We start from the raw sequence: 17,490 nt of genomic DNA on the forward strand, positions 1-17,490 counted from the left end.
GGCAGGTGCCCCTGACTGCTAGGGGGTGGGGGTGCAAGGGGACATGAGTGGGGTCCTGCTGGCAGGGGCCCCTGACTGCTGGGCGTGGGGGTGCTGGGGGACATGAGTGGGACATGAGTGGGGGCCTGCTGGCAGGTGCCCCTGACTCCTGGGGGGTGGTGGTGCAGGGGGACATGAGTGGGGGCCTGCTGGCAGGTGCCCCTGACTGCTGGAGGGTGGGGGTGCAAGGGGACATGAGTGGGGGCCTGCTGGCAGGTGCCCCTGACTGCTGGGGGTGGGGGTGCAAGGGGACATGAGTGGGGGCCTGCTGGCAGGTACCCCTGACTGCTGGGGGGTTGGGGTGCAAGGGGACATGAGTGGGGGCCTTCTGGTAGGTGGCCCTGACTGCCGGGGGTGGGGGTGCAGGGGGACATGAGTGGGACATGAGTGGGGGCCTGCTGGCAGGTGCCCCTGACTGCTGGGGGGTGGGGGTGCAAGGGGACATGAGTGGGGGCCTGCTGGCAGGTGCTCCTGACTGCTGGGGGTGCAAGGGGACATGAATGGGGGCCTGCAGGCAGGTGCCCCTGACTGCTGGGGGGTGGGGGTGCTGGGGGACATGAGTGGGGGCCTGCTTGCAGGTGCCCCTGACTGCTGGGGGGTGTGGGTGCTGGGGACATGAGTGGGGGCCTGCTGGCAGGTGCCCCTGACTGCTGGGGGTGGGGGTGCAAGGGGACTCAAGTGGGGGCCTGCTGGCAGGTGCCCCTGGCTGCTGGTGGGTGGGGGTGCTGGGGGTCATGAGTGGGGGCCTGCTGGCAGGTGCCCCTGCCTGCTGGGGGGTGGGGGTGCAAGGGGACATGAGTGAGGGCCTGCTGGCAGGGGCCCCTGACTGCTGGGGGGTGGGGGTGCTGGGGGACATGAGTGGGGGCCTGCTGGCAGGTGTCCCTGACTGCTGGGGGGTGGGGGTGCAGGGGGACATGAGTGGGGGTCTGCTGGCAGGTGCCCTGCACTGCTGGGGGGTGGGGGTGCAGGGGGACATGAGTGGGACATGAGTGGGGGCCTGCTGGCAGGTGCCCCTGACTGCTGGGGGGTGGGGGTGCTGGGGGACCTGAGTGGGGGCCTGCTGGCAGGTGCCCCTGACTGCTGGGGGGTGGGGGTGCAAGGGGACATGAGTGGGGTCCTGCTGGCAGGGGCCCCTGACTGCTGGGCGTGGGGGTGCTGGGGGACATGAGTGGGACATGAGTGGGGGCCTGCTGGCAGGTGCCCCTGACTCCTGGGGGGTGGTGGTGCAGGGGGACATGAGTGGGGGCCTGCTGGCAGGTGCCCCTGACTGCTGGAGGGTGGGGGTGCAAGGGGACATGAGTGGGGGCCTGCTGGCAGGTGCCCCTGACTGCTGGGGGTGGGGGTGCAAGGGGACATGAGTGGGGGCCTGCTGGCAGGTACCCCTGACTGCTGGGGGGTAGGGGTGCAAGGGGACATGAGTGGGGGCCTTCTGGTAGGTGCCCCTGACTGCTGGGGGGTGGGGGTGCAAGGGGACATGAGTGGGGGCCTGCCTGCAGGTGCTCCTGACTGCTGGGGGTGCAAGGGGACATGAATGGGGGCCTGCTTGCAGGTGCCCCTGACTGCTGGGGGGTGTGGGTGCTGGGGGCATGAGTGGGGGCCTGCTGGCAGGTGCCCCTGACTGCTGGGGGTGGGGGTGTTGGGGGACATGAGTGGGGGCCTGCTGGCAGGTGCCCTGCACTGCTGGGGGTGCAGGGGGACATGAGTGGGACATGAGTGGGGGCCTGCTGGCAGGTGCCCCTGACTGCTGGGGGGTGGGGGTGCAGGGGGACATGAGTGGGACATGAGTGGGGGCCTGCTGGCAAGTGCCCCTGACTGCTGGGGGGTGGGGGTGCAGGGGAACATGAGTGGGACATGAGTGGGGGCCTGCTGGCAGGGGCCCCTGACTGCTGGGGGGGTGGGGGTGCTGGGGGACATGAGTGGGGGCCTGCTGGCAGGTGCCCCTGACTGCTGGGGGTGGGGGTGCATGGGGACATGAGTGGGGGCCTGCTGGCAGGTGCCCCTGACTGCTGGGGGGTGGGGGTGCTGGGGGCATGAGTGGGGGCCTGCTGGCAGGTGCCCCTGACTGCTGGGGGGTGGGGGTGCAAGGGGACATGAGTGGGGGCCTGCTGGCAGGTGCCCCTGACTGCTGGGGGATGGGGGTGCTGGGGGACATGAGTGGGGGCCTGCTGGCAGGTGCACCTGACTTCTGGGGGGTGTGGGTGCAGGGGGACATGAGTGGGGGCCTGCTGGCAGGTGCCCCTGACTGCTGGGGGGTGGGGATGCAGGGGGACATGAGTGGGGGCCTGCTGGTAGGTGCCCCTGACTGCTGGGGGGTGGGGGTGCAGGGGACATGAGTGGGACATGAGTGGGGGCCTGCTGGCAGGTGCCCCTGACTGCTGGGGGGTGGGGGTGCAGGAGAACATGAGTGGGGGCCTGCTGGCAGGTGCCCCTGTCTGCTGGGGGGTGGGGGACATGAGTGGGGGCCTGCTGGCAGGTGCCCCGGACTGCTGGGGGTGGGGGTGCAGGGGGACATGAGTGGGACATGAGTGGGGGCCTGCTGGCAGGTGCCCCTGACTGCTGGGGGGGTGGGGGTGCAGGGGGACATGAGTGGGACATGAGTGGGGGCCTGCTGGCAGGTGCCCCTGACTGCTGGGGGGGTGGGGGTGCAGGGGGACATGAGTGGGGGCCTTCTGGCAGGTGCCCCTGACTGCTGGGGGGTGGGGGTGCAGGAGGACATGAGTGGGACATGAGTGGGGGCCTGCTGACAGGTGCCCCTGACTGCTGATGGGTGGGGGTGCTGGGGGACATGAGTGGGGGCCTGCTGGCAGGTGCCCCTGACTGCTGGGGGGTGGGGGTGCAAGGGGACATGAGTGGGGGCCTGCTGGCAGGTGCCCCTGACTGCTGGGGGGTGGGGGTGCTGGGGGACATGAGTGGGGGCCTGCTGGCAGGTGCCCCTGACTGCTGGGGGTGTGGGTGCAGGGGGACATGAGTGGGGGCCTGCTGGCAGGTGCCCCTGACTGCTGGGGGGTGGGGATGCAGGGGGACATGAGTGGGACATGAGTGGGGGCCTGCTGGCAGGTGCCCCTGACTGCTGGGGGGTGGGGGTGCATGGGACATGAGTGGGACATGAGTGGGGGCCTGCTGGCAGGTGCCCCTGACTGCTGGGGGGTGGGGGTGCAGGAGGACAAGAGTGGGGGCCTGCTGGCAGGTGCCCTTGACTGCTGGGGGGTGGGGGTGGTGGGGGACATGAGTGGGGGCCTGCTGGCAGGTGCCCCTGACTGCTGGGGGTGGGGGTGCAGGGGGACATGAGTGGGACATGAGTGGGGGCCTGCTGGCAGGTGCCCCTGACTGCTGGGGGGTGGGGGTGCAGGGGGACATGAATGGGACATGAGTGGGGGCCTGCTGGCAGGTGCCCCTGACTGCTGGGGGGTGGGGTGCAGGAGGACATGAGTGGGACATGAGTGGGGGCCTGCTGGCAGGTGCCCCTGACTGCTGATGGGTGGGGGTGCTGGGGGACATGAGTGGGGGCCTGCTGGCAGGTGCCCCTGACTGCTGGGGGGTGGGGGTGCAGGGGGACATGAGTGGGGGCCTGCTGGCAGGTGCCCCTGACTACTGGGGGGTGGGAGTGCAGGGGGACATGAGTGGGGCCCTGCTGGCAGGTGCCCCTGACTGCTGGGGGCTGGGGGTGCAGGAGGACATGAGTGGGACATGAGTGGGGGCCTGCTGGCAGGTGATCCTGACTGCTGGGGGGTGGGGGTGCTGGGGGACATGAGTGGGGGCCTGCTGGCAGGTTCCCCTGACTGCTGGGGGGTGGGGGTGCAAGGTGGGGTGGTGGGGGTGCAGGGGGACATGAGTGGGACAATAGTGGGGGCCTGCTGGCAGGTGCCCCTGACTGCTGGGAGGTGGGGTGGTGGGGGTGCAGGGGGACATGAGTGGGGGCCTGCTGGCAGGTGCCCCTGACTGCTGGGGGGTGTGGGTGCAGGGGGACATGAGTGGGGGCCTGCTGGCAGGTGCCCCTGACTGCTGGGGGGTGGGGATGCAGGGGGACATTGGTGGGGGCCTGCTGGCAGGTGGCCCTGACTGCTGGGGGGTGGGGGTGCAGGGGACATGAATGGGACATGAGTGGGGGCCTGCTGGCAGGTGCCCCTGACTGTTGGGGGGTGGGGGTGCAGGAGGACATGAGTGGGGGCCTGCTGGCAGGTGCCCCTGTCTGCTGGGGAGTGGGGGACAAGAGTGGGGGCCTGCTGGCAGGTGCCCCGGACTGCTGGGGGTGGGGGTGCAGGGGGACATGAGTGGGACATGAGTGGGGGCCTGCTGGCAGGTGCCCCTGACTGCTGGGGGGGGTGGGGGTGCAGGGGGACATGAGTGGGACATGAGTGGGGGCCTTCTGGCAGGTGCCCCTGACTGCTGGGGGGTGGGGGTGCAGGAGGACATGAGTGGGACATGAGTGGGGGCCTGCTGGCAGGTGCCCCTGACTGCTGATGGGTGGGGGTGCTGGGGGACATGAGTGGGGGCCTGCTGGCAGGTGCCCCTGACTGCTGGGGGGTGGGGGTGCTGGGGGGCATGAGTGGGGGCCTGCTGGCAGGTGCCCCTGACTGCTGGGGGGTGGGGGTGCAAGGGGACATGAGTGGGGGCCTGCTGGCAGGTGCCCCTGACTGCTGGGGGGTGGGGGTGCTGGGGGACATGAGTGGGGGCCTGCTGGCAGGTGCCCCTGACTGCTGGGGGGTGTGGGTGCAGGGGGACATGAGTGGGGGCCTGCTGGCAGGTGCCCCTGACTGCTGGGGGGTGGGGATGCAGGGGGACATGAGTGGGACATGAGTGGGGGCCTGCTGGCAGGTGCCCCTGACTGCTGGGGAGTGGGGGTGCATGGGACATGAGTGGGACATAAGTGGGGGCCTGCTGGCAGGTGCCCCTGACTGCTGGGGGGTGGGGGTGCAGGAGGACATGAGTGGGGGCCTGCTGGCAGGTGCCCTTGACTGCTGGGGGGTGGGGGTGGTGGGGGACATGAGTGGGGGCCTGCTGGCAGGTGCCCCTGACTGCTGGGGGTGGGGGTGCAGGGGGACATGAGTGGGACATGAGTGGGGGCCTGCTGGCAGGTGCCCCTGACTGCTGGGGGGTGGGGGTGCAGGGGGACATGAGTGGGACATGAGTGGGGGCCTGCTGGCAGGTGCCCCTGACTGCTGGGGGGTGGGGTGCAGGAGGACATGAGTGGGACATGAGTGGGGGCCTGCTGGCAGGTGCCCCTGACTGCTGATTGGTGGGGGTGCTGGGGGACATGAGTGGGGGCCTGCTGGCAGGTGCCCCTGACTGCTGGGGGGTGGGGGTGCAGGGGGACATGAGTGGGGGCCTGCTGGCAGGTGCCCCTGACTACTGGGGGGTGGGAGTGCAGGGGGACATGAGTGGGGCCCTGCTGGCAGGTGCCCCTGACTGCTGGGGGCTGGGGGTGCAGGAGGACATGAGTGGGACATGAGTGGGGGCTTGCTGGCAGGTGATCCTGACTTCTGGGGGATGGGGGTGCTGGGGGACATGAGTGGGGGCCTGCTGGCAGGTTCCCCTGACTGCTGGGGGGTGGGAGTGCAAGGTGGGGTGGTGGGGGTGCAGGGGGACATGAGTGGGACAATAGTGGGGGCCTGCTGGCAGGTGCCCCTGACTGCTGGGGGGTGGGGTGGTGGGGGTGCAGGGGGACATGAGTGGGGGCCTGCTGGCAGGTGCCCCTGACTGCTGGAGGGTGGGGGTGCTGGGGGACATGAGTGGGGGCCTGCTGGCAGGTGCCCCTGACTGCTGGGGGGTGGGGGTGCAAGGGGACATGAGTGGGGACCTGCTGACAGATGTCCCTGACTGCTGGGGGGTGGGGGTGCTGGGGGACATGAGTGGGACATGAGTGGGGGCCTGCTGGCAGGTGCCCCTGACTGCTGGGGCGTGGGGGTGCAGGGGGACATGAGTGGGGGCCTGCTGGCAGGTGCCCCTGACTGATGGGGGATGGGGGTGCAGGGGGACATGAGTGGAGGCCTGCTGGCAGGTGGCCCTGACTGCTGGGGGGTGGGGGTGTTGGGGGACATGAGTCGGGGCCTGCTGGCAGGTGCCCTGCACTGCTGGGGGTGCAGGGGGACATGAATGGGACATGAGTGGGGGCCTGCTGGCAGGTGCCCCTGACTGCTGGGGGGCGGGGGTGCAGGGGGACATGAGTGGGACATGAGTGGGGGCCTGCTGGCAGGTGCCCCTGACTGCTGATTGGTGGGGGTGCTGGGGGACATGAGTGGGGGCCTGCTGGCAGGTGCCCCTGACTGCTGGGGGGTGGGGGTGCAGGGGGACATGAGTGGGGGCCTGCTGGCAGGTGCCCCTGACTACTGGGGGGTGGGAGTGCAGGGGGACATGAGTGGGGCCCTGCTGGCAGGTGCCCCTGACTGCTGGGGGCTGGGGGTGCAGGAGGACATGAGTGGGACATGAGTGGGGGCTTGCTGGCAGGTGATCCTGACTTCTGGGGGATGGGGGTGCTGGGGGACATGAGTGGGGGCCTGCTGGCAGGTTCCCCTGACTGCTGGGGGGTGGGGGTGCAAGGTGGGGTGGTGGGGGTGCAGGGGGACATGAGTGGGGGCCTGCTGGCAGGTGCCCCTGACTGATGGGGGATGGGGGTGCAGGGGGACATGAGTGGAGGCCTGCTGGCAGGTGGCCCTGACTGCTGGGGGGTGGGGGTGTTGGGGGACATGAGTGGGGGCCTGCTGGCAGGTGCCCTGCACTGCTGGGGGGTGGGGTGGTGGGGGTGCAGGGGGACATGAGTGGGGGCCTGCTGGCAGGTGCCCCTGACTGCTGGGGGGTGGGGGTGCTGGGGGACATGAGTGGGGGCCTGCTGGCAGGTGCCCCTGACTGCTGGGGGGTGGGGGTGCAAGGGGACATGAGTGGGGGCCTGCTGACAGATGTCCCTGACTGCTGGGGGGTGGGGGTGCTGGGGGACATGAGTGGGACATGAGTGGGGGCCTGCTGGCAGGTGCCCCTGACTGCTGGGGCGTGGGGGTGCAGGGGGACATGAGTGGGGGCCTGCTGGCAGGTGCCCCTGACTGATGGGGGATGGGGGTGCAGGGGGACATGAGTGGAGGCCTGCTGGCAGGTGGCCCTGACTGCTGGGGGGTGGGGGTGTTGGGGGACATGAGTGGGGGCCTGCTGGCAGGTGCCCTGCACTGCTGGGGGTGCAGGGGGACATGAATGGGACATGAGTGGGGGCCTGCTGGCAGGTGCCCCTGACTGCTGGCGGGTGGGGGTGCAGGGGGACATGAGTGGGACATGAGTGGGGGCCTGCTGGCAAGTGCCCCTGACTGCTGGGGGGTGGGGGTGCTGGGGGACATGAGTGGGGGCCTGCTGGCAGGTGCCCCTGACTGCTGGGGGTGGGGGTGCATGGGGACATGAGTGGGACATGAGTGGGACATGAGTGGGGGCCTAATGGCAGGTGCCCCTGACTGCTGGGGGGTGGGGGTGCTGGGGGACATGAGTGGGGGCCTGCTGGCAGGTGCCCCTGACTGCTGGGGGGTGGGGGTGCAAGGGGACATGATCGGGGGCCTGCTGGCAGGTGCCCCTGACTGCTGGGGGGTGGGGGTGCTGGGGGACATGAGTGGGGGCCTGCTGGCAGGTGCCCCTGACGGCTGGGGGGTGGGTGTGCAGGGGGACATGAGTGGGGGCCTGCTGGCAGGTGCCCCTGACTGCTGGGGGGTGGGGATGCAGGGGGACATGAATGGGACATGAGTGGGGGCCTGCTGGCAGGTGCTCCTGACTGCTGGGGGGTGGGGGTGCTGGGGGACATGAATGGGGGCCTGCTGGCAGGTACCCCGGACTGCTGGGGGGTGGGGGTGCAGGGGGACATGAGTGGGGGCCTGCTGGCAGGTGCCCCTGACTGCTGGGGGGTGGGGGTGCTGGGGGACATGAGTGGGGGCCTGCTGGCAGGTGCCCCTGACTGCTTGGGGGTGGGGGTGCAGGGGGACATGAGTGGGGGCCTTCTGGCAGGTGCCCCTGACTGCTGGGGGGTGGGGGTGCAGGGGACATGAGTGGGGGCCTGCTGGCAGGTGCCCCTGACTGCTGGGGGGTGGGGGTGCAGGAGAACATGACTTGTGGCCTGCTGGCAGGTGCCCCTGACTGCTTGGGGGGTGGACTACATGAGTGGGGGCCTGCTGACAGGTGCCCCGGACTGCTGGGGGGTGAGGTTGCAGGGGGACATGAGTGGGACATGAGTGGGGGCCTGCTGGCAGGTGCCCCTGACTGCTGGGGGGGTGGGGGTGCAGGGGGACATGAGTGGGGGCCTGCTGGCAGGTGCCACTGACTGCTGGGGGGTGGGGGTGCAGGAGGACATGAGTGGGACATGAGTGGGGGCCTGCTGGCAGGTGCCCCTGACTGCTGATGGGTGGGGGTGCTGGGGGACATGAGTGGGGGCCTGCTGGCAGGTGCCCCTGACTGCTGGGGGGTGTGGGTGCAGGGGGACATGAGTGGGGGCCTGCTGGCAGGTGCCCCTGACTGCTGGGGGTGGGAGTGCAGGGGGACATGAGTGGGGGCCTGCTGGCAGGTGCCCTGCACTGCTGGAGGTGCAGGAGGACATGAGTGGGACATGAGTGGGGGCCTGCTGGCAGGTGCCCCTGACTGCTGGGGGGCGGGGGTGCTGGGGGACATGAGTGGGGGCCTGCTGGCAGATGCCCGTGACTTGGTGGGGGTGCAGGGGGACATGAGTGGGACAATAGTGGGGGCCTGCTGGCAGGTGCCCCTGACTGTGGGGGGTGGGGTGGTGGGGGTGCAGGGGGACATGAGTGGGGGCCTGCTGGCAGGTGCCCCTGACTGCTGGGGGGTGGGGGTGCTGGGGGACATGAGTGGGGACCTGCTGGCAGGTGCCCCTGACTGCTGGGGGGTGGGGGTGCAAGGGGACATGAGTAGGGGCCTGCTGACAGATGCCCCTGACTGCTGGGGGGTGGGGGTGCTGGGGGACATGAGTGGGACATGAGTGGGGGCCTGCTGGCAGGTGCCCCTGTCTGCTGGGGGGTGGGGGACATGAGTGGGGGCCTGCTGGCAGGCGCCCCGGACTGCTGGGGGTGGGGGTGCAGGGGGACATGAGTGGGGGCCTGCTGGCAGGTGCCCCTGACTGCTGGGGGGTGGGGGTGCTGGGGGACATGAGTGGGGGCCTGCTGGCAGGTGCCCCTGACTGCTGATGGGTGGGGGTGCTGGGGGACATGAGTGGGGGCCTGCTGGCAGGTGCCCCTGACTGCTGGGGGGTGTGGGTGCAGGGGGACATGAGTGGGGGCCTGCTGGCAGGTGCCCCTGACTTCTGGGGGTGGGAGTGCAGGGGGACATGAGTGGGACATGAGTGGGGGCCTGCTGGCAGGTGCCCTGCACTGCTGGAGGTGCAGGAGGACATGAGTGGGACATGAGTGGGGGCCTGCTGGCAGGTGCCCCTGACTGCTGGGGGGCGGGGGTGCTGGGGGACATGAGTGGGGGCCTGCTGGCAGATGCCCGTGACTTGGTGGGGGTGCAGGGGGACATGAGTGGGACAATAGTGGGGGCCTGCTGGCAGGTGCCCCTGACTGTGGGGGGTGGGGTGGTGGGGGTGCAGGGGGACATGAGTGGGACATGAGTGGGGGCCTGCTGGCAGGTGCCCCTGACTGCTGGGGGGTGGGGGTGCTGGGGGACATGAGTGGGGACCTGCTGGCAGGTGCCCCTGACTGCTGGGTGGTGGGGGTGCAAGGGGACATGAGTGGGGGCCTGCTGACAGATGCCCCTGACTGCTGGGGGGTGAGTGGGACATGAGTGGGGGCCTGCTGGCAGGTGCCCCTGACTGCTGGGGTGTGGGGGTGCAGGGGGACATGAGTGGGGGCCTGCTGGCAGGTGCCCCTGACTGCTGGGGGGTGGGGGTGCAAGGGGACATGAGTGAGGGCCTGCTGGCAGGGGCCCATGACTGCTAGGGGGTGGGGGTGCTGGGGGACATGAGTGGGACATGAGTGGGGGCCTGATGGCAGGTGCCCTGCACTGCTGGGGGGTGGGGGTGCAGGGGGGACATGAGTGGGGGCCTGCTGGCAGGTGCCCCTGACTGCTGGGGGGTGGGGGTGCAGGGGGACATGAGTGGGGGTCTGCTGGCAGGTGCCCTGCACTGCTGGGGGGTGGGGGTGCAGGGGGACATGAGTGGGACATGAGTGGGGGCCTGCTGGCAGGTGCCCCTGACTGCTGGGGGGTGGGGGTGCTGGGGGACCTGAGTGGGGGCCTGCTGGCAGGTGCCCCTGACTGCTGGGGGGTGGGGGTGCAAGGGGACATGAGTGGGGTCCTGCTGGCAGGGGCCCCTGACTGCTGGGCGTGGGGGTGCTGGGGGACATGAGTGGGACATGAGTGGGGGCCTGCTGGCAGGTGCCCCTGACTCCTGGGGGGTGGTGGTGCAGGGGGACATGAGTGGGGGCCTGCTGGAAGTTACCCCTGACTGCTGGAGGGTGGGGGTGTAAGGGGACATGAGTGGGGGCCTGCTGGCAGGTGCCCCTGACTGCTGGGGGTGGGGGTGCAAGGGGACATGAGTGGGGGCCTGCTGGCAGGTACCCCTGACTGCTGGGGGGTGGGGGTGCAAGGGGACATGAGTGGGGGCCTTCTGGTAGGTGGCCCTGACTGCTGGGGGGTGGGGGTGCAGGGGGACATGAGTGGGACATGAGTGGGGGCCTGCTGGCAGGTTCCCCTAACTGCTGGGGGGTGGGGGTACAAGGGGACATGAGTGGGGGCCTGCTGGCAGGTGCTCCTGACTGCTGGGGGTGCAAGGGGACATGAATGGGGGCCTGCAGGCAGGTGCCCCTGACTGCTGGGGGGTGGGGGTGCTGGGGGACATGAGTGGGGGCCTGCTTGCAGGTGCCCCTGACTGCTGGGGGGTGTGGGTGCTGGGGACATGAGTGGGGGCCTGCTGGCAGGCGCCCCTGACTGCTGGGGGTGGGGGTGCAAGGGGACATAAGTGGGGGCCTGCTGGCAGGTGCCCCTGGCTGCTGGTGGGTGGGGGTGCTGGGGGTCATGAGTGGGGGCCTGCTGGCAGGTGCCCCTGCCTGCTGGGGGGTGGGGGTGCAAGGGGACATGAGTGAGGGCCTGCTGGCAGGGTCCCCTGACTGCTGGGGGGTGGGGGTGCTGGGGGACATGAGTGGGACATGAGTGGGGGCCTGATGGCAGGTGCCCTGCACTGCTGGGGGGTGGGGGTGCAGGGGGGACATGAGTGGGACATGAGTGGGGGCCTGCTGGCAGGTGCCCCTGACGGCTGGGGGGTGGGGGTGCAGGGGGACATGAGTGGGGGTCTGCTGGCAGGTGCCCTGCACTGCTGGGGGGTGGGGGTGCAGGGGGACATGAGTGGGACATGAGTGGGGGCCTGCTGGCAGGTGCCCCTGACTGCTGGGGGGTGGGGGTGCTGGGGGACCTGAGTGGGGGCCTGCTGGCAGGTGCCCCTGACTGCTGGGGGGTGGGGGTGCAAGGGGACATGAGTGTGGTCCTGCTGGCAGGGGCCCCTGACTGCTGGGCGTGGGGGTGCTGGGGGACATGAGTGGGACATGAGTGGGGGCCTGCTGGCAGGTGCCCCTGACTCCTGGGGGGTGGTGGTGCAGGGGGACATGAGTGGGGGCCTGCTGGCAGGTGCCCCTGACTGCTGGAGGGTGGGGGTGCAAGGGGACATGAGTGGGGGCCTGCTGGCAGGTGCCCCTGACTGCTGGGGGTGGGGGTGCAAGGGGACATGAGTGGGGGCCTGCTGGCAGGTACCCCTGACTGCTGGGGGGTGGGGGTGCAAGGGGACATGAGTGGGGGCCTTCTGGTAGGTGCCCCTGACTGCTGGGGGGTGGGGGTGCAAGGGGACATGAGTGGGGGCCTGCTGGCAGGTGCTCCTGACTGCTGGGGGTGCAAGGGGACATGAATGGGGGCCTGCAGGCAGGTGCCCTTGACTGCTGGGGGGTGGGGGTGCTGGGGGACATGAGTGGGGGCCTGCTTGCAGGTGCCCCTGACTGCTGGGGGGTGTGGGTGCTGGGGACATGAGTGGGGGCCTGCTGGCAGGTGCCCCTGACTGCTGGGGGTGGGGGTGCAAGGGGACATAAGTGGGGGCCTGCTGGCAGGTGCCCCTGGCTGCTGGTGGGTGGGGGTGCTGGGGGTCATGAGTGGGGGCCTGCTGGCAGGTGCCCCTGCCTGCTGGGGGGTGGAGGTGCAAGGGGACATGAGTGGGGGCCTGCTGGCAGGTGGCCCTGACTGCTGGGGGGTGGGGGTGTTGGGGGACATGAGTGGGGGCCTGCTGGCAGGTGCCCTGCACTGCTGGGGGTGCAGGGGGACATGAGTGGGACATGAGTGGGGGCCTGCTGGCAGGTGCCCCTGACTGCTGGGGGGTGGGGGTGCAGGGGGACATGAGTGGGACATGAGTGGGGGCCTGCTGGCAAGTGCCCCTGACTGCTGGGGGGTGGGGGTGCAGGGGAACATGAGTGGGACATGAGTGGGGGCCTGCTGGCAGGGGCCCCTGACTGCTGGGGGGGTGGGGGTGCTGGGGGACATGAGTGGGGGCCTGCTGGCAGGTGCCCCTGACTGCTGGGGGTGGGGGTGCATGGGGACATGAGTGGGGGCCTGCTGGCAGGTGCCCCTGACTGCTGGGGGGTGGGGGTGCTGGGGGCATGAGTGGGGGCCTGCTGGCAGGTGCCCCTGACTGCTGGGGGGTGGGGGTGCAAGGGGACATGAGTGGGGGCCTGCTGGCAGGTGCCCCTGACTGCTGGGGGATGGGGGTGCTGGGGGACATGAGTGGGGGCCTGCTGGCAGGTGCCCCTGACTTCTGGGGGGTGTGGGTGCAGGGGGACATGAGTGGGGGCCTGCTGGCAGGTGCCCCTGACTGCTGGGGGGTGGGGATGCAGGGGGACATGAGTGGGACATGAGTGGGGGCCTGCTGGTAGGTGCCCCTGACTGCTGGGGGGTGGGGGTGCAGGGGACATGAGTGGGACATGAGTGGGGGCCTGCTGGCAGGTGCCCCTGACTGCTGGGGGGTGGGGGTGCAGGAGGACATGAGTGGGGGCCTGCTGGCAGGTGCCCCTGTCTGCTGGGGGGTGGGGGACATGAGTGGGGGCCTGCTGGCAGGTGCCCCGGACTGCTGGGGGTGGGGGTGCAGGGGGACATGAGTGGGACATGAGTGGGGGCCTGCTGGCAGGTGCCCCTGACTGCTGGGGGGTGGGGGTGCAGGGGGACATGAGTGGGACATGAGTGGGGGCCTGCTGGCAGGTGCCCCTGACTGCTCGGGGGGTGGGGGTGCAGGGGGACATGAGTGGGGGCCTTCTGGCAGGTGCCCCTGACTGCTGGGGGGTGGGGGTGCAGGAGGACATGAGTGGGACATGAGTGGGGGCCTGCTGGCAGGTGCCCCTGACTGCTGATGGGTGGGGGTGCTGGGGGACATGAGTGGGGGCCTGCTGGCAGGTGCCCCTGACTGCTGGGGGGTGGGGGTGCAAGGGGACATGAGTGGGGGCCTGCTGGCAGGTGCCCCTGACTGCTGGGGGGTGGGGGTGCTGGGGGACATGAGTGGGGGCCTGCTGGCAGGTGCCCCTGACTGCTGGGGGGTGTGGGTGCAGGGGGACATGAGTGGGGGCCTGCTGGCAGGTCCCCCTGACTGCTGGGGGGTGGGGATGCAGGGGGACATGAGTGGGACATGAGTGGGGGCCTGCTGGCAGGTGCCCCTGACTGCTGGGGGGTGGGGGTGCATGGGACATGAGTGGGACATGAGTGGGGGCCTGCTGGCAGGTGCCCCTGACTGCTGGGGGGTGGGGGTGCAGGAGGACATGAGTGGGGGCCTGCTGGCAGGTGCCCTTGACTGCTGGGGGGTGGGGGTGGTGGGGGACATGAGTGGGGGCCTGCTGGCAGGTGCCCCTGACGGGTGGGGGTGCAGGGGGACATGAGTGGGACATGAGTGGGGGCCTGCTGGCAGGTGCCCCTGACTGCTGGGGGGTGGGGGTGCAGGGGGACATGAGTGGGACATGAGTGGGGGCCTGCTGGCAGGTGCCCCTGACTGCTGGGGGGTGGGGTGCAGGAGGACATGAGTGGGACATGAGTGGGGGCCTGCTGGCAGGTGCCCCTGACTGCTGATGGGTGGGGGTGCTGGGGGACATGAGTGGGGGCCTGCTGGCAGGTGCCCCTGACTGCTGGGGGGTGGGGGTGCAGGGGGACATGAGTGGGGGCCTGCTGGCAGGTGCCCCTGACTACTGGGGGGTGGGAGTGCAGGGGGACATGAGTGGGGCCCTGCTGGCAGGTGCCCCTGACTGCTGGGGGTGCAGGAGGACATGAGTGGGACATGAGTGGGGGCCTGCTGGCAGGTGATCCTGACTGCTGGGGGGTGGGGGTGCTGGGGGACATGAGTGGGGGCCTGCTGGCAGGTTCCCCTGACTGCTGGGGGGTGGGGGTGCAAGGTGAGGTGGTGGGGGTGCAGGGGGACATGAGTGGGACAATAGTGGGGGCCTGCTGGCAGGTGCCCCTGGCTGCTGGGGGGTTGGGTGGTGGGGGTGCAGGGGGACATGAGTGGGGGCCTGCTGGCAGGTGCCCCTGACTGCTGGGGGGTGTGGGTGCAGGGGGACATGAGTGGGGGCCTGCTGGCAGGTGCCCCTGACTGCTGGGGGGTGGGGATGCAGGGGGACATGAGTGGGACATGAGTGGGGGCCTGCTGGCAGGTGGCCCTGACTGCTGGGGGGTGGGGGTGCAGGGGACATGAATGGGACATGAGTGGGGGCCTGCTGGCAGGTGCCCCTGACTGTTGGGGGGTGGGGGTGCAGGAGGACATGAGTGGGGGCCTGCTGGCAGGTGCCCCTGTCTGCTGGGGAGTGGGGGACAAGAGTGGGGGCCTGCTGGCAGGTGCCCCGGACTGCTGGGGGTGGGGGTGCAGGGGGACATGAGTGGGACATGAGTGGGGGCCTGCTGGCAGGTGCCCCTGACTGCTGGGAGGGGTGGGGGTGCAGGGGGACATGAGTGGGACATGAGTGGGGGCCTTCGGGCAGGTGCCCCTGACTGCTGGGGGGTGGGGGTGCAGGAGGACATGAGTGGGACATGAGTGGGGGCCTGCTGGCAGGTGCCCCTGACTGCTGATGGGTGGGGGTGCTGGGGGACATGAGTGGGGGCCTGCTGGCAGGTGCCCCTGACTGCTGGGGGGTGGGGGTGCTGGGGGGCATGAGTGGGGGCCTGCTGGCAGGTGCCCCTGACTGCTGGGGGGTGGGGGTGCAAGGGGACATGAGTGGGGGCCTGCTGGCAGGTGCCCCTGACTGCTGGGGGGTGGGGGTGCTGGGGGACATGAGTGGGGGCCTGCTGGCAGGTGCCCCTGACTGCTGGGGGGTGTGGGTGCAGGGGGGCATGAGTGGGGGCCTGCTGGCAGGTGCCCCTGACTGCTGGGGGGTGGGGATGCAGGGGGACATGAGTGGGACATGAGTGGGGGCCTGCTGGCAGGTGCCCCTGACTGCTGGGGAGTGGGGGTGCATGGGACATGAGTGGGACATAAGTGGGGGCCTGCTGGCAGGTGCCCCTGACTGCTGGGGGGTGGGGGTGCAGGAGGACATGAGTGGGGGCCTGCTGGCAGGTGCCCTTGACTGCTGGGGGGTGGGGGTGGTGGGGGACATGAGTGGGGGCCTGCTGGCAGGTGCCCCTGACTGCTGGGGGTGGGGGTGCAGGGGGACATGAGTGGGACATGAGTGGGGGCCTGCTGGCAGGTGCCCCTGACTGCTGGGGGGTGGGGGTGCAGGGGGACATGAGTGGGACATGAGTGGGGGCCTGCTGGCAGGTGCCCCTGACTGCTGGGGGGTGGGGTGCAGGAGGACATGAGTGGGACATGAGTGGGGGCCTGCTGGCAGGTGCCCCTGACTGCTGATTGGTGGGGGTGCTGGGGGACATGAGTGGGGGCCTGCTGGCAGGTGCCCCTGACTGCTGGGGGGTGGGGGTGCAGGGGGACATGAGTGGGGGCCTGCTGGCAGGTGCCCCTGACTACTGGGGGGTGGGAGTGCAGGGGGACATGAGTGGGGCCCTGCTGGCAGGTGCCCCTGACTGCTGGGGGCTGGGGGTGCAGGAGGACATGAGTGGGACATGAGTGGGGGCTTGCTGGCAGGTGATCCTGACTTCTGGGGGATGGGGGTGCTGGGGGACATGAGTGGGGGCCTGCTGGCAGGTTCCCCTGACTGCTGGGGGGTGGGAGTGCAAGGTGGGGTGGTGGGGGTGCAGGGGGACATGAGTGGGACAATAGTGGGGGCCTGCTGGCAGGTGCCCCTGACTGCTGGGGGTGGGGTGGTGGGGGTGCAGGGGGACATGAGTGGGGGCCTGCTGGCAGGTGCCCCTGACTGCTGGGGGGTGGGGGTGCTGGGGGACATGAGTGGGGGCCTGCTGGCAGGTGCCCCTGACTGCTGGGGGGTGGGGGTGCAAGGGGACATGAGTGGGGGCCTGCTGACAGATGTCCCTGACTGCTGGGGGGTGGGGGTGCTGGGGGACATGAGTGGGACATGAGTGGGGGCCTGCTGGCAGGTGCCCCTGACTGCTGGGGCGTGGGGGTGCAGGGGGACATGAGTGGGGGCCTGCTGGCAGGTGCCCCTGACTGATGGGGGATGGGGGTGCAGGGGGACATGAGTGGAGGCCTGCTGGCAGGTGGCCCTGACTGCTGGGGGGTGGGGGTGTTGGGGGACATGAGTGGGGGCCTGCTGGCAGGTGCCCTGCACTGCTGGGGGTGCAGGGGGACATGAATGGGACATGAGTGGGGGCCTGCTGGCAGGTGCCCCTGACTGCTGGGGGGTGGGGGTGCAGGGGGACATGAGTGGGACATGAGTGGGGGCCTGCTGGCAGGTGCCCCTGACTGCTGGGGGGTGGGGTGCAGGAGGACATGAGTGGGACATGAGTGGGGGCCTGCTGGCAGGTGCCCCTGACTGCTGATTGGTGGGGGTGCTGGGGGACATGAGTGGGGGCCTGCTGGCAGGTGCCCCTGACTGCTGGGGGGTGGGGGTGCAGGGGGACATGAGTGGGGGCCTGCTGGCAGGTGCCCCTGACTACTGGGGGGTGGGAGTGCAGGGGGACATGAGTGGGGCCCTGCTGGCAGGTGCCCCTGACTGCTGGGGGCTGGGGGTGCAGGAGGACATGAGTGGGACATGAGTGGGGGCTTGCTGGCAGGTGATCCTGACTTCTGGGGGATGGGGGTGCTGGGGGACATGAGTGGGGGCCTGCTGGCAGGTTCCCCTGACTGCTGGGGGGTGGGGGTGCAAGGTGGGGTGGTGGGGGTGCAGGGGGACATGAGTGGGACAATAGTGGGGGCCTGCTGGCAGGTGCCCCTGACTGCTGGGGGGTGGGGTGGTGGGGGTGCAGGGGGACATGAGTGGGGGCCTGCTGGCAGGTGCCCCTGACTGCTGGGGGGTGGGGGTGCTGGGGGACATGAGTGGGGGCCTGCTGGCAGGTGCCCCTGACTGCTGGGGGGTGGGGGTGCAAGGGGACATGAGTGGGGGCCTGCTGACAGATGTCCCTGACTGCTGG

At 70.3% G+C, this 17,490-nt stretch overlaps 1 protein-coding gene across 1 annotated transcript in view; it reads right to left on the reverse strand.

The window, feature by feature from the left end:
• The window catches only part of SPDYA (speedy/RINGO cell cycle regulator family member A), a 1,164,271-nt gene that overhangs the window by 1,014,687 nt on the left and 132,094 nt on the right, over positions 1–17,490 (reverse strand). The window lies entirely within an intron of this gene.

The sequence above is a fragment of the Ambystoma mexicanum genome, chromosome 4q, assembly GCF_040938575.1.
Source record: "Ambystoma mexicanum isolate Mex_15411 chromosome 4q, UKY_AmexF1_1, whole genome shotgun sequence".
Lineage (NCBI taxonomy): Eukaryota > Metazoa > Chordata > Amphibia > Caudata > Ambystomatidae > Ambystoma > Ambystoma mexicanum.